The sequence below is a fragment of the Argiope bruennichi genome, chromosome 1, assembly GCF_947563725.1.
Source record: "Argiope bruennichi chromosome 1, qqArgBrue1.1, whole genome shotgun sequence".
NCBI classification, from domain to species: Eukaryota; Metazoa; Arthropoda; class Arachnida; order Araneae; family Araneidae; genus Argiope; species Argiope bruennichi.
Window position 1 is genome coordinate 113452785 of NC_079151.1, and position 18539 is coordinate 113471323.

At 27.4% G+C, this 18539-nt stretch overlaps 1 protein-coding gene across 1 annotated transcript in view; it reads left to right on the forward strand.

Moving 5' to 3' along the window:
* Positions 1–18539, forward strand: part of LOC129968844 (uncharacterized) — a 58593-nt gene that overhangs the window by 31238 nt on the left and 8816 nt on the right. The window lies entirely within an intron of this gene.

Below are 18539 nucleotides of genomic sequence, written 5' to 3' on the forward strand. Positions count from 1 at the left end.
TAAAACGTGCAAAAAGATTATCGTTAATTGTTTTCTCTATGGGATGAAAGCAGTGGAAATTTTTTTACTTGATTCAATAACTTAGTAAAGAACCAAGCATAGTAATAATAATAAAAAAATCAGACAAAGTTGTCACACATGGTAAAGTTGTCCCATTTTACGGTATGTGAACTGTTAGAAAAAGAAGAAAAAAAAATGCTGTTGTGAAAAGTTTTATAAGAAATTCAAAGAGAAGGTTCTACTTTGTATCAAATACATAATAGTTACCACGTAATTCCCAAAAACAGGAAGTTATTTTGGAAATTTGAAGTTATTATTACAGCATTTAATATTTCTTGAAATATTTGTCATTGCTTTGTTCTGAAAGAAATTGCCTTCAGTCATGACATAGCTACACGAACGACGAACATCAAATCAATTTGCATCTTTTTTTATTTATCGTCTGCTGCCTTTGAGTTTGTCACGAAGTCCTTCACGACGAATAAAAATAATTCTTAGTAATTCGTCGTTTGGTGTTTTTTCGAATTCGTAAAGTTTATTTCGTTAGATACGCAAGAGGAAGCTGCATAAAATCTCATGGTACAAAACATATTGTCCTTTTTTTATTTTTCATGGAACAAATAGAGTTGAATGTAGTGAATTGAATGCAATTGGCTGAATGAGAGAGTCATTTCGTTTTCCGACCAGCTGGTCGGGAGGAGTTGAAGTTAACAACACAATTGGTCAATCACTTGCATTTTGTGGGGAATGTTGCCTCAAATATTTTTTTTTTACAAACCTCTGAACTTACTATTTAGGAATTATGTAAACAACATTAGTTCTTATGGTACAAAAATGCATACAGAGAACTATGCTTTTTTCACTGCAAATAAAATGTGAAAAAATATAACTATTTAAATCAGACATATTATATAAAATGTGTGAATATATTTCATGAACATGAAAATGTAATTTAAATATAAAAAAATCGAAATAATAAAATAAATCTAAATTTTAAAAAATCAAACTTTATTAATATCTGACTATGCTAAAAAGAATTATACATGTATTTTAATATGCTAGATTAATTGACAGAATTGTAAATTAACATGGGGAGATTTCAACTTTTAATTCTCCTGTTGTAAAATAATTTGTACTTGGAGTACAGTAGTTTAAAAATTACTTTGCCACTTCTTTACTATTTTACATGAAAGATAACCAGCATTGTATATATATATATATATATATATATATATTCTGCTAAAATTTATGAACACTGAATATCTTCTTAAAATATTAGAAAAAACAAACGATCTTTGTTATCATTTTTGCATATAAATGCAACGTGATTATGTGATTAAAATTTAATGAAATGGATTTTATATTAAACTGGTAGCTGAGACCGAACCTATTAAATTTTCAAGACAATTTACCCTCCACCCTCACAAAAAAATTTCATCTACCTAATCACCCATGAATTTAATCTATCTAAACATCCTCAAAAAATGTTTAGTTAGATGAAATTCATCTTGTAAATATGATATAATATGAATTGACTGTATTCTGTATGGTATTTTCAGAAACATAATCTTTAAAGTAAGCTGACGATATGTTACACTCATAATAACTAAAATTGCACATATTATTTAACATTATTTTACTCTTTGCTGCGATCTCACGTCCTTTTTCCTTTTGCAATATACTCATTTCCGAAATAAAATATGTGAGGAGCATTTTACATTGATTTCTTGAGCATGAAATGAATTTACTCTTTTAGTCAACTTTTCCTCAAATAATTAGATATTCTTTTCTTATAGCAGTAAAATGTTAGTAATTTGAGTTTAGAAATGTCGTATCATTTATTTACAGTTGGGAAGATAAATAGTGTTAAATTACTATTCAAGTTTGAATTTACAATCTTAACTGTGACTGTCACTCGAGCGAATTGAGAATTTAATCTAAAAGATTTGCATGCAAAAAGAGCAAACGATATATTTTTTTATTTTATTGTTTTTTTTTTTATGTGCTGCACCATTCAAAGAATGCAGGAAAATCGTGTCATTTGCCCATTAGTTAGATTTGCATATTTGCCAGATTTAGCTCTATTTTAGACAAACAAACGTAACATCAAATAACATTATCATTTTTCTTCCGTAAGTCAGCAGTCTTAATGGCTAAAATTGAATTTGTTTTGCATCAAAATGAAATGGCATGAAACAGAATGAATACTTAATTTTCAACAAATTGTTGCGAGTTACAGATGAATGTTTCTTCTATGATAATATATTTTCTTCGGTTCAGAAAATTATTTCAGTGGCTTTTAAAATATTTTTATCTTTTAATAAAAAGAATATGTTATTAAAAAATAAAGGAAAAAAAACAGGTTGAATTTGTTACCCAAATTTCTTTATTCGTCTGTTTATCTGTTTTACTTCTCTATTTTCAAAATAATTTTTAAAAAAGAATCTTGCTTATACGGAGAAATTAATGAAAACCATTTTATTTTGTTAAGATGTCTCAGAGAAAAGAAAATTATGTATTTATTTCTTGCAATATACTAATAATAGGAATGATATATTTTAAAGGAAAGTTTAGAAATCGTGAAAAGTTTTCATAAAATAATTACAATGAAGGAATTTAAAATTGCTGCATATTCTCAAAAAAATCTATACTTAAATAGATTCTGTTTTTTATAATTAAAAGCCTTAGTAATTTGATTAATTTGTCAATTATCTCTTTGTATTTATTTATAAAGAAAATATGTATAGATACACTGTTTAGTAACAAAAAGCGGAAATATTCAAGTATATTATTATTCAGTGAAATATATTTATGCCCATTTAATGAATGGCAATCGGGCACACGAATTTCATAATAAATCGCCCTTTTGGTTTCAAAGTAAAGCTTAGTAGTAGGCACAGAGACATTTTTTTAAATATATGCTATCACAACCTTATGACAAACTAAAAACACAAATGATATCTAGCCACACGTTATCTTATTCTACGTTGTGATGATGTATTACTACACCTCGTCACGCCCACGTTTCTAGAGCGTAGGTCGCTCCTGATCAGTTTGGGTTGAAAGTGAATGGAAAGATATGAGACGATAAAAAAAGCGATTATTATATATTTAAAATTTTATTAGAAGAAGATAAGAGGAGTATTTAAATTCTATGAAATAAAATTTAGAAAGTTGGAAATATTTTTTCCCCATACAACTCCTAAAAATTCCATTGTATTGAAAGTTAAACCTCGGATTTCAAAATAGTGTAAGCATGAAAATGTGAAAAGACAGTTATAACTGTAGAGTTCTCAATTAGCATGAGTTCTTCTGTACATTGTCTGTAATACATGAAACGTGTTATATAAAAATCCAAAGAATATGCTTCTAAGAAACATAATATTTAAAATTATTCATTGTTGAATTTTGGATTCGATAATGTAGAGCTAAAAAAAAAAGAAAAATATATTTTGTTTGAAATTTTCTTAAACATCTTCGAAATAATATTATTATAAAATATGAAAAAAATAATTTTTACAAAACGAATATATATAACGTACTAACTTATTGCCACATTCACATTTAATATGTTAGTTTGACTTTTTTTTCCTTCCAAATTTGTATTTAACAATTTTGAAAAAAATTGTTAATATTTATATTGAGAAAGCAATTTCGTTTACATTATAAGAGGATTTTCTTTTTTATATATTTAAATAATTTTCTCGAGCTACAGTGTTGTATATCATTTTCAGTTCATTCATAATTCATAAATTCATACAAGTAATAATCATCATAAATACCGTTATTTTGTTCTATTTATATTAGAAAGCTTCATTTTCACTTTTAAGCTTATATTTATCTCTTTAAAATTCTATTGAATGGAAATGATATTGAATTTTAACTACGAGATAAGACACCACCGAATAAAATAAGCAAAATCAAACTATACCTGCTTCTAAAAAAATAAACATTAGGCTTAAAGTCAGGAAAAACACCCAACACTCAAAATTTACATGTTGGTGATCTGAAGCCAAATTTATTCACGTTTGCATTTCTTATTTATCGCCCATAAAATCAGCTGAGTGGAAAAAGGCATACACTTGTGTGGCTTTCACTTTCTCCCATTCAATCAGAAGTTCTTCAAGTGTGAACATTTACTTGAGATGCAAGCATTTTGTTTAGTTTTGTTTTGTTTGAGTAGAGGATTTATTACGATTGCGTGAATATCTTATTAGCAGGTGAATTTGAAGAAGTCATTGTGACTCACTTTTTTTCGTTTTATTTTGAGAGCTTGATATTGATTTTTCCCCAAATGGCAGACCATATTTTACTTTTTGGTGAGAATTGCAAAGGCGGAAGATAAAAATTTTTTTTTGGTACGAGACGAAGGAATAATTTTGTGGTATATGTTCACAGGAAGATAGATATATGTATAGCTTATTTCTTAACTCTGAAAATAAATTTTTTTTGTCAAGGCTCTTTTAAATTTCTTAAAGCTTCATTTTTTACGAGAAATTTATTAGAATGCATTTTTTTTTCTTTAATTTAAAAGAATGTAGTAGAATTATAGGAAAGTGCTTATTTTTAGTTAAATCTTCTCTTGAACTCTATATTAGGCTTCGGAAACAAATGACTTATGATTGAAATTTTTTCATATTACATTGCATTTTGTAAAGTATTATATTACCACTATAATGTTTTAAAAACTTTAAGAAATATGTAATAAAATAGCTAAAGCTATAGGCAACTTTTTATTTTCGAATTTCACAGTTAAACATTTTTGATTTTAAAAATTTAATTTGGTTTTCTTAACTTTGATTGAGTTGCAAATATATTTGGTGAAATTATATTTTAGTGGGTGCAATTATATTAGTGGGTGCATATATATTTAGTGCAATTATATTTTACCTCCGAGCAATATGTTTTTGAAATTTTAATTGATTAAAAATAAAAGTAATTAATCGAGATTTTAGTTTTTCTGGGATAATTGCTGAAACTATTAGTGCACAAAAAAGATTTTTTTCACTGTTTTAAAATTAAAAAAATATATATTGTCAATAATACCAATTTACTTATCCTGCATTAAATAAAAGTTGATATTTTTCTCAAAAATAATTTTTTTGCTTACTTTTTAATCTCAAAGAAATTTATACACACGAGATATTCAATGACGTAATTTTTTTTCTTTATTGAAAGCTTAGAAGAAGATTTTGTTCATTATTTACGCAGTTTACTTGATAAATAAAGAAGTGAAGTTACAATATAGTGAAAGACAACGTGCAATTTTGGGATACGTAACTAGGACAGTTATGTTTTATAATGGCCCTAAACATCAATGGATTTGATTCCATTAGGAAGCCCATGTACGCAATAAACAGAACAAATGTAAAGTTATTAAAATAATACGCCATTTAAGTTATTACAATTTGATGTTAAAATACTTTATTGAAGGGTACAAGAAAATCAAATTATTCATGGTAAACATAATTGAAATTAAGCAAACAAATGTTTCCAACAAGCCAACTGGTCGCAAATGGTGGTTAGCAAGAATACTGAAATGTATATATTTCGATTTACTAATGTAAATTTAGTTTTAAATTTCTATAAAATAAAATAAATAATAATAATTTTTTTGTTTGAGGAAAACAAATCTATCCAAAGTTTTGCTGTTTCTTGTACGAAATCTTATGTTATTTGGTAATAAAATTGTTAAAATATAATTACTATATTTTTTTCTAAATGAAGCCATAATCAATTTATCTGTGTAAAATTTTTCCTTTATGAAATATGTAACTTTCACCAGAGCGAGATAAATCTCTGTTATCTGATTTTACATTTTACAAAAACACAGAAGCATCCTAGATAAAGTATTTGATAAAAAGAATTGTTCTTAGATGTCTCTAAATTAATTTGATAAGACAAATCGTATTTATTAGATTTATTTTATCAGTCAAGCAACAGGATTAACGATTGTGAGTTTTATAGAATGGAAGTTGGTAAACGATAAAAAATAAATATTTTCTATTGAATTCTGAACAAATTTCTTTATGAAAAATCGAATTCGTTTACTTCCCCATAAGAATGCAATTTTTATAGCATATAAAAATAATTTTATCTTTATATTAGACAATTAAATGCCTTCGATTGCTACCAATAAAAATAATATATTGTCACTGATGCTTTTATAATTCATAATTTTGATTTAACTGATTCGTCAAGATCGCATACTAAATTTTCTCTACGTAATTCGTTTTTTTTTTCTGTTGTCTTGACCTCCGAGGGGCAACTCGAAAAGAGGATGAGATGTTTCCGGTATGGTGGTTGGATCTTGCACCCTGGAGGGTACACAAATAAGTGGGGGTCTGACTCTGGCTCCTCTCATCGATGACGGGACGTACTTCCTTCGGGAAGGGTTGTACCGTGGCCGGCGATGGCTCTTAGGACTCAACCACAGTTACCGCCAGTGTTGCTGTTACGGTGGTCCGGTCATTTAGTTTTCTTTATCCGTGTGCCTTTGGGCGGGTTAGACTTTCAGTGATATGAATTTTCTGTTCTCTTGTTCATATATAGACAAATGTGCAAGCACACACACAAATATAATATAAAAAAATGCTTTAGAAAGACTACAACTTGAAGATTTGTCACGAGTTCACGTGAGTCACGTGAACTCGTTCAAGTCACGAGTTCAAAATTGTTTTTTATTATTATATTTTCACCAGTATGATCCGGATATGAAAAAGCAAAATTAAAATTAAGTTATGGAGCCACATTCATTATTTCTGAAAAGGTAAGAATTGTTTTGCTACTGATAAATTTTCCTTTTATTTCAATTTAAATTTATTTAAAAATATTCTATTAAATAACAGAACTTACTTAATACTTAATAATAATAATAGTATTTTTTTTTTACTTATTTAAATACACGAAATATGCGATATGGAAAGAAAGATAACGGTAATTGTCAAAAAAAAAATCTGTAAAAAAATTTACCAGGAAATGAGACCTAAAAAACTGCTACAATTCAACTCTCTTTCTAAAAAAAATGAAAACGATATCTGTTTGTAGGTTTTTGAAAATGTAAACCACATAAAACAACGAACTACTAGGATGGAGTTTGTCATGCTTTTTTAAAACAAACGCGCAAATTTCCTTTAAATTTTTGACGATTTCCGTCAGTGGCAGGCCAATCTATCCATGGGAACCCGATAGTTCAAAAACAGCAAAATAACCGAAATTAAATATACAGATTTAACTTTAGAACTGAAGATTTATGTCAAATCTTGAATCCAATCCATCAGAGAGTTAACTATCTGTTGCTCTATATATTTGGGAGCATGTGAAAGCGATAACTAAAAAAAGTGGAATGTCTTTAATAAATGAAATATTTCTTGTGATTTTTTCGATAATAGTTCTAGAGCTGTATCAGATTTACTTAATAACCTTAAATTAGTCAGATCACTCCACTGTACTATGAAGCATTTTAATGCTTCATAGTACAGTGATCATAGTACAGTACATACTTCATAGTACAGTCCATTAAAGATCTATATCAAATTCTGAACCCGATTAGACAATGAGTTAACTGTCTGTCGGTGTATATATTTAGGAATACTTGATCGCAATAACTAAAAAAATTAATGTCTTAACAAAATGTACTATATTACGTTATATATGAAAAAGTAAAGAAAAGAACGCTCTGTAAAAATTTTTTCAAAAACTTTGCTTAAAATTACTTAAAATAACATTTCATTCTAAATATATGCTATTTTTAAATAACAATTTACAACCACTGATACCTTCTAAATCGCAGATTCACCTGTTAAACTGGTGTTTTCTTCCCTGGGCAATTTAACGGCACCGGGCAACAATTAGCGAACGTAAACCAACCGGAAGGACCAGAGAAATATTGGTCAGTTAACTCAAACAGCCTGACAAGCACGGTTGTCACTCGTACCTCTTCCAGCAGTAATCGCTTCAATCAAGAAGTCCTTGCCCTTACCTCAGAACTTTGGGTCCCAAGTATAATAGGTTAAATTACTACTTTTCCCCTGAAGAGAGCAGGAACCAGCTTTTCCACGAGGCACGTTGGGGAAAAAGAACACAAATTGCTGGCAGTAGAGAAAAAAGAAAAGTTAAGATGTGCTATTAAGTAGGAAGAAGAGAGCTTTAGAGAGTGGACAAGGGAGGCGCTGCTAGTCATCAAGAGTTAGGTTCGGTGAACGCAAAGTGGATAAACGCGGGCTTCTACCAGCGTTAGTTCCGTTTGATTTTTATTTATTTGTATTTTATTTCTCAACGTGAGTTAGGTTTGCACTGGGAAGGTTGCGACGCAAAGGTCAAGGTATTTTGAAATGCCCAAAAAATCGTGAGAGAACATTAGCCCAGAGATGTGCTGAGGTTTTCTGTTTTGTCATACAAATAGATATTTGAAAATAAGATGTCGAAACGTTATTTTTCTTTATATTTCATAGAAAAAAATTATTATTTTATTTTTGACCTTATCTTGGTACTTCCGGCAGGCGTAATAGCGATAGAGATTTTTATTGTTAGATTCTATTGAAAGAAAACCGCAGTTTTATACATATTTTGTTTTAAAATATTTAACCTTTTGTGCTGTGGTAAATTCTCAAAATATTTATTGTTCTGGACACTTTATAGCAGCTTTTCTTGGCATATCTGTGGTTCACATAAAATAAATATAGAGTTGCGCACAAAAATGCAACAATTCTTTTCAACATTTCGCAACTCAATGTAGTTTGATTTGTCCACAGTTCTCTCCTGTTCAAATTTATAATTCAGCTTTAAATATGATTAAAGATAGTATATCTTTTATATTAGCAAAGATTTTATATACTTCATTCCGGATTTGAAATAAATCATACATATTTTTCCTCATCTTTTTTTTATAAGTAAATGATTTCTTTTTATGAAATTTTGAACAAAACTTAATTTTAAAAAATAAATAATTCCTGGGGAATTTAGTTTTCAGGTTTTTATACAGAGTATGATCAGTTTTATTATGATCAAAATGTATGAATCTTCTAAATTGAAAAGAAATAAAATTAATCGCGAAATATATTAGTTATTAGTTCCTAATTTTTTTTAAATCTTTAAAATAGTTTTTAACATGTTAATATTAATAAGTTAGATTACTATTTATAAATTGAGATACATATGATGAGTTAAAAAAGTTATGTTAGACCTAAAGCTGCCAAATTTGAACGTAGTTATTTTTCCATAACTTTCGAATATAGTATAACACATAAATTAATTTTATATTGCCTGAAACTTTAAAACAAAATTAGATTATCAATAGTACTAATTTTCTTACTTTCAAAATATAAAAGTATATTTTAAATATTTTTCATTGTTTTAGTAACTTGATTTATACTCACACGCGTAATGATGATATTAAATATAGTTTTTGTATGCCCGTAATCCTGTTTATATAATTAAAAATAAAATAAAAATAGACGAAACAAACCTGAAACGTTATTATATTTCGAATTAGAACATTGCGATTCCTTAAATTTTTTTAGAAATTATGTATGTAATAAATCCACTCTAATTTACTCTTTTCAAGGCAATAAAGCAAAATAAAAGAAGAAATATTTTAAATATTTATTAAAATTAGAAAATAAATTGTACTGAAATAACATTGTTGTCAGTTAAACGTTAATTTCTTTAATTCTTAAAGGGGTTTAAAAATTGTTTTTATGCAATAATATTGTTCTAAGTTATTGAAGAAAACCGTTAAAGTTTTGTTATTTTTTAATTATAAATCACATTAAAATTTTGAAAACCTTTATATTAGTGAATTATTAACCCATCTACTACTCAACATTAAAAGTAACTGCGTTCTAAATTGGATAGTTCTAGGCCTAATGTCTGCACGTATTTCATGATACAATTAAGAGATAGTTTGTTAACCTCTATACATTATCATTTAAAAAAATAATATCCAAACTAATATCTAAATGAGTTTTATGAGAATTAGTTTATCTTCTAATATAAAGCTCAATGTGTGTGTGTGTGTTGGCGCTCTACAGGCCAGATCGTTCGACCTACAGTTACCAAATTTGGCACATGCATACCTTGCAGGTCGAGAATGTGCACCTGGGGTCCCTTTCTTTTAAATTTTTAATTAGAATTTTAATGATTAATTAAAAACTAACTTTCTCTCCAAAAAAATATTTTCATTTCCCCATCGTCAAATGAATAAGGCTTCAGTTTTTTTTCTCCCACGCTAACAAGGTTAGGCTTAAAATATTTTCGGCCTATTATTTCCAACGATTCTGTTTATTATCTTAGTGTTTGATGCATTTAAAATTAACCATTGTTCATTAATCTATCTTTCAGATTCATTCTGAAGTACTTTTGAATTAAAATAAAACAAAATAAAGGAAATTAAAAATTTCTAATCTGTATAGCGTTACCCCAACTGGCGTAGAAGATTCACGCATTTGAGTTACCATAATTAGCGTTGAAATTCACGCATGTCATTGTGTTCTGATTGTTGACAACTATTTTCAACAGATGATTCTTGATTTAAATTATTTTTAGGTTAGTTGTATACTTTTGAAAGCAAATTGTATTTATGTTAGTCATATATTTTTTGTATATGCATATAGTTTTAAATTTTTTTTAAAGTAGTTTTTTCTAAAACCTGTCTTCTACCGATTATTTTAAATGATTCTGTTTATATTCTTAGTGTTTGATGCATTTAAAATTAAACATTGTTAATTAATCGATCTGCTCATGATGAATCTGAGAACATTTTGTTGACAAATTCTTGAGATATTACATAAATTAGGAAAGTTATTCTTTAGTGCCCATAAAGTTTAAACGCTCAGTGACTCTGTTTTCAGTAAACATATTATAAAAAAAAATGCTTTGTTTCAGTAAAAAATATTATTATATTAATTGCAGATTAATCATTTCCACTTTAATTTAAATCATAAATTCTATGGGAGCTAACAGAAAATTAAAGAGATACATATTACGTTATGACTGAAGGCCTTTATAATATTATGAGTGATTTATATGACTATCAAAATTTGAAGTTTTAAAATATTTTGATGAAGAAGCTATTAAAGTAGGAATTACCTAAAATATTTAATTATTAAAATTTAACGAGCATTAAGATTGGCGAACCGGCTGGTCGCCAAAGACGGATAGTAATATTATAATTTGAAACTGAAAAACCATATAAAAAACAAATCATTTTGATAAATGTGATTCTGAGGTTCACGAACACTTCTAAATATAGATTTCTTTAAGAATGTTTATTTTTCAATTCACTATGTTTCCATTTTCCCTCAGGGTGTTTTGTAAGATAAAAATCGCCGACTTTACGACTGCGTTAGTTCGGAATTCTGTTTTCATTTTGTGGCATCCATCAATTTTCGTTTTATACTTGATAAACCACGGCCATTTTGTTTCCAAAATATTACAGCCGCATTGTATAAGATTACTTGAATCTCGTTTCATGATTGCTTATCTGCAATCTGTGTCAGAACAAAAAAATCTAAACACCGCATAACTTGCCTGGCGATGTGACCTCCAAAGTCAGATAGAAAAAGGTTTTTGCTGCATATCTTGAGCTCGCTTGTTTTCTTTAGATTCGTCATTTTAGCATATTTGTGTGTGAGATGTATGGAAATATCCCAAAGGCATTCGGCTTATCTGATGAGAATTGTTAAATTCATTTTTCTCTGTTTCGGAGATGGGCTCAAGGTGAATTTCATAACACATTCATAACTGATATGCAACATAATCTATTTAATACTATGTCTGTGTAAAAGAATGATGGTCTATGTGGCCTCTATAAATATTACATCTTATTTTATCTCTTCAATAAAGCGTGAAAGCGATTTTTTAATTCCTCGCCTCTTACGATGAATTTTCCGACATGTAAAGATTGAGGATTTACAGAAGAGCACATATTTAAAGGTTCGAAATCTCCGACGTTTGATAGTTTAACTAGATTGATCGAAACTAACATGCGGCTTTTAATATAAATTTTTGGGTATTTTAAAGGGAAATTGTGCTTAGCCTAACAGGAGATATTTATTTAGATATTATTTATTACACATATTATTATATGGAGATATTATTTATTACACATATTATTATATGGAAATATTATTTATTACACATATTATTATATGGAGATATTATTTATTACACATATTATTATATGAAAATATTATTTATTACACATATTATTATATGGAGATATTATTTATTACATATATATAAGATATCTCACTCATATTTTCGTTCACCTTTCTTTCCTAATTATATTCTTCCTTTCAATAATTTTAATATAATAATTATAAAGAAAGGCTTGTACCTGGTAATTTTAAATTGGAGGAAAGGGAACTATTTATTAAAATTCACATTGGATTTCGCAATCATGCTTTGATTCTTTCATGCTTACCATCATGCGTTAAATCATTCATTCAATTTACAATAATGATAAAAAGAATGTATGTTATTTGCTAACTTTAAATAGGCTGAAAGGGAATTATTAATTAACATTGAAATTCACATTGAATACATCATACGTATATGCATCATGTATTTACATATCAGGCGTTAAATCTGATTACTTAATATAATGATTACAAAAGTATGTTATCTAGTTGTTTTAAATAGATTGAAAGGGAATTTTTAATTAACATTAGAATTTACATTGCGTATAACATTCATATTTGTTCATTCATGCATTCACTCACCTTAATTACAATAATATTATTAATAAATGCATGAGCTATATTTAATAATTTTATTGATCCGAATTCTCTGCATTAAATGTGAATACTGACTCAGGCCTTAATGATTAATAGATGTAAACGGTTTCCCCTCAATGATTTATATATATGATGATGATGTCGTGTCCGTGTTACCACGGAAAGGAGTTGCAGTAGCTTCTGAAGGTAAAGACCCCTGAGCATCCACAGGCAGAAGTCTGACTTCTATCTCATATGAAGATGAAACACATACAATCGCTTGCACAACCCCGTTTTACAGGGAGGCACATTCACACACCTCACAGATAGAACACAGATGAAGAACAACCATGCCCGAACCGGTACTCGAACCCAGGACTCCCAGATCACGAGGAAGACGCGCTACCCCTATGCCAGGACGCCAGCACTATCTGTAGAATATCCACTCTTATTGTGTCTAAATAACTAATTTTTAAGCCATTATTTCCAATTGGAAAACTTATTTAAATAATTTAAGGGAAGAATCTTATGTTATGTTGTTTCAGTTAATAAATATACCGCCGAAGAAATTACAAATTCTGAATATTTATAAGATGCTCAGATCCTATAAGTGAGGTTCAAAAAATATTTTTGACAACTTGAAAACTTTAAACAAGAAAATTTCGAGATATCTGCGACCAAGATATGAAGCTTTGAATCGCAGTATTTTAGACTATTTCAATAGCATCTCTAGACGGATCAACCAATTAATGCCCTCCTCACCTCGAGGCGGTCATTGATTGGCCAGAAGTTATGAAATTCGAAGCTTCATAACTTGTTCGGTTTTCGCTATAGAAGAGTGCCATTTGTTTTTGTTCGAAACGTTTTTATGACAAGAATATTTTTCTAACATTGACTAAAATGCCCAGTGATTTCGTAAACTTAACTTTTTAGCAGTACATGTATTCATAGTACATTTATTGAAGTGACAGAAAATATAGTTATGCACATCGTATAAACACAACTCAACATTGTTATTGATGGCAAGGGAAACCAGTCGTAAAGATTAAATATAAGATAGGTGAAAGAACACTTGCCATTCTGATTGAATAATATAAAAGTTAGACAAAAGGCCAATATCCCGAATTCAGAAGTTAAAATATTGATATATTGCTAAGATAATATATGAAGGAAATAAATTGTTAACTAATTTATACAACAACTCGATTGTTATATTCTTCGTCAAAAAGTATTTTTACTTCCAGAGAAATGTTGCTTCTATGTATAAATGTAGTTTCTAAATCTTTGTATGAGATATTGGTAATTCTAAAAATGATGAAATCCATTTCATTTGAATTTCATCAAATAATTCTTTCGATTACAGTTACGATTATTTTATTTCTTTTGGATTCTTAATCGATATTTACTTTGATTTCAATTTGTATAATTCTACAATTAATTCTTTATTAAATTATGAAATATTTCATTTTTGGTTAGAATATAATCAAAGTACTATATTATATAGAAATAATGAAAATATAGTTGAATAATTGGAAAAAGGTAGCAATGTATGTTCAAAATAATCAAAATTACTTTCCTTTTAAAATAGGAAACGTCAAAAAAGTGAATGAATTTTTAATTATTTTGGAATCGAAAATTAAGTATCAGTGCTTCCGATATTATTATAAATTACCCGAGACTTAATTCTTTATCGATTTTTTCCCCTCTGTAATCAAAGCGTCATTAAAAATCGCTTTTTGACTTTCGAGTTTTGACCAGAAGTTCTTCATGCTCTTCACTTCATTTCCTTTGGAATCTTTACCGTCATTTCGATTTTTCGTATGTGTTCTGTTTAGAAAATGCTATTAGTTCGTTCCGAAAGACTAACTTTGATATTTTTATACTTGAGTTCTTGTTTTTTTTGGTAAACATAAAAACTTTGGATAAAACTGGAAAAAATATTTCTTGAAAGAAAAAGGTCTCGAGAATAAAAGAAAAATGTAGCGATATTTATTTGAAATTAGACTGCTGAAAGACATAAACAAATATGATCTTAATATTATAATTATATATGTTCAGATGAATCCGTGAACTGGATTTTGTAGGAATTAATCCGTTAAACGGATTAATTTCTGCAAAATTTCAGTTTATGAAGACAATAAATTCATTTTTGTTTTTCATTTATAAACGATTTAAAATCTTTTATAAATGAAGAAAAAGCATGAATTCATTACTTTCAAAAATGGGATTAAAGCCATAATTTATCATCATTTGATCTTATTTTGAAAGATTTCGTTATGGAAAAGAATCATGCTTCAGTTTATTTTTCAATAAAAATAACTTGAAGATTTTATAAACTACACGTTTAAACAAGTAAGTGATATAATATTATTTTTTAAACGGAGGTGGCACCACCATTTTCAGTTCGATGAATACGATAATTTATTTTGATTCTTTCGCCTTTTTACCTTTTATAGCATTATTAAGTAGGCATTTGAAAATCGAAAATGCTTAAATGCCATTCTTTCCTTCTATTAACATATCAAACCAGTCAGTTTGATTATATATTTCCATAAAATATCTGATAACAGTTAATCTATTTAGAAAAATCTCATGTTTTGTATATTTTGTTTTGTAATTGATGGTAAACATTCATTTATACATAATTTATAGCAGATCAGAAATAGAATTTCTTTCTTTTTTCCCTTCTCATGGTTATAGCTAAACAAACATAGACTGCTTAAATTAAATAATATTTCTTCTAAAAATGAAGATTCTTTTGTTCTCTAATAATAAAATCACGTTAAAGAAACGAATGCAAACAGAAAAATTAAATTCTGGTGTAAGTCTTGACAATCACATCGTTTACATTCTTGACATACATGGCATTCCAAAAAGAAATCTTATGTTCTATGTGACTAACAAAATTAAATGGATAATTGAATAAAATCTTGAGGCAAAATATTGCCTCAAGATTTTATTCATTTTTCTTGAATATGGACTGATATTCACAAACTATATATATGTATTATTTTGGTAATTTTAAACAAAAGCGAAGTTTAATTTCTGAAATCACTTGTCAATTACGATTAATGTTTATTATATTTCATTTAAAACGATTTCTGCTCTAACGAGCTGCTTCGCTGTGTGACACAGATGATAGAAATGTTAAATTATATTTATAAAAATTTAGACTTATTTTCATAATTATGCTGTCATATTAATATTTAGGTTATATTTTTGGCATTTAGAACTAGAAAGTGTTTTACAGAAAGGTCAACTAACTGAAACCGTTACGCCAAAGAGACGCTCATTTAATTATGCTGCTTTAAAAACGCATTCGATTAAAAAAATGCCGTAAGCAAATGAATATATTAAATTACTTATTAATTATTTTCTGGAAAAGCTGTATTGGTGATGGTCGAGATAAGACTTATTGCACATAATTTTGATACTGCAAAATGTTTTATCAGTTTTTCGTCTCAAATTTTTTTTCTTCACATTTGTGTGTTGATGGCCTTTAATTGCCTATGAATATTAAAAACCAATACGTTTTAATTAGAGTTCTTGAAGGAAAAAAATGACAGAATATAAAAAACATTGTAGCAGACGAATTTTTTTTTGTTTATTTATTTTAATTATTGGCTTCGGCACGATTCGGTAATAATCGCACGATTTTTATTAGAAGCAAACGATATTCAGAATATTCTTAGAAAACTTTTGGATAAAAAGCATTATTTCCGAAAATTCTATATTCTTTTATAACACATTTTATTTATTTGATTTTTCAAAATATTTTTTGTTATTTTGTTCACTTTTAACTACGAATATCGGCCAGACGTTGGTAATGAAAACATTCATTACCATACTGTGAATATTATCTGTAATTTAAATAATCGAATATTCTCGGTTAAACTCATCATTTCTGCTGTAATTAAAGTAAACTTAATTAAATTTTTGAATGCGCTGCAATATATCCTCTACAACAACCTCGACTTATAAACTACATTTGGTTTGTTTGCATTCACACATTGTAGATTAATTAGCATTTTTAGCAACCTCCTAATCAGGAATAATTTATTAACCATTTGCTATTTAGATGATAATTTTTTGCAGAAATGGCTCTCTCAATAAATTATTTCTAAGAATGATACATTACCAAAATAAATTAATATTCTGAAAAATAGAAGATGCACAGCTTGCTACTTGTATCTGGAACAGAAATAAGGAAGGTTTTTGCTGTATTTGCTTGCGGGTTCAAAACTAAATAGTTTACACAACTGGTTATTTCGATTCGTTCAAAGCATTGCAGACATGATCTGAATAACATTTAAAATATGATCTTAATATAAATATAGACAAAATGCATATTTAAAGAGGTGAATGCACCGTTCAGAACAATTTATTTTAATGTTTGTTTCTCTGTAGGAAAACACTTTTAAAGTTATTCTCTAATGGAATTCTTTCTGGTGATATTAGTAATATTTTTTATCCATTTTATTTAAAAGCATACTTCCTTGTAAACGAATAAATATAAATTTCTTTAATATTTTAGCTGTTTTATTCTTAGAAATAAAGAAAACTATGAAATTATTTTATGATTTTATCTTTAAGAATTTTGTATTTGAATTTAGAATTTAAATAAATTCCATAAAAGTTATTGAATTGACAGTTGAAATGGTTTTAATAATTAGCACGATTTCACGTCTCTTTTAATCTTTAAAATATTTTCAAACATGAATATTTTCCTCTGTTTGAATTTTTTTGTTGTTATTTCTTAAAATTAAAAAAAAAAAGAATAATTAAGTTGTAAGATAACAGGAAATAGTAGCTATATATGATTGAAGCGTTGCATTATTTTGCTTACCTTCTTATTGCATTTTTTTTTCTGCACTATTTTTTTGTTATACCTAAATAATGAAATAGTATTTCAAATGTTAAAACAAGTTTTCAACCATAAAAAAAATTGTTATGTACTTTTTATTTATTATAATATCCTAGATATATTTATATAATTCAAATGGAACTTTTTTCCAATTCTGTGTAAGAATTCACACTCACTACCATCCATTTTTGACTTTAATTTTGATCAAGTTAACAGTTAATAAAATTGTTTTTGTACTTCAGTTTTCACGAAAAAAATATATTTAATAGGAGTTTTATTTAAACTATTCATAACTCTAAAGTAATTAATTTTAATTAAAAATTGAAATTAAAATTATATTTGTTGTTGTTTTTTCTCTACATCCTATTAACTTATAATGCAATTCAAATAATTTATAATAAATTACAATAAATTTTGGTGATATACTCAACTTTTGTTGAAAAAAAAATCATGCAGTGTAGGGTTAAACATGTGTAAATGAAAAGTTAAACAAAAAATTAAAATTCTTGTAGTTGTTTCCTATTCTATAATAATAATAAAGACGAATGTGTGTTTGTGTTGGCGATCTATAGGCCAGACCATTTCACATAAAGCTACAATTTTTTTTTGAATTTAATTTTGGATTTATACAATTAGGACTTTTTTGAAATATATTTATTGATCGAAACAAAATAAAATATTGTTATTTACCCAATTTAAATCCTTTTGAAAGTAAAATTGGAAACTGAATTTCATTATGAATTAGAGAATTTTTTACTGAATAATTCTTTGAAATATTGCATAAATTATGAAAATAATTCTGTAGTGCACATAAGACTTCAATGCCGAACGATTATGTTTTCTGTACTCATATTTTTCAAAAAACATACTTGGTTTCATCAAAAAACATTTTTGTATTAATTGAACTTCCACTTCTACTTTATTTAGAAACAGAAAATTACAGATGTATAGTAAAATGA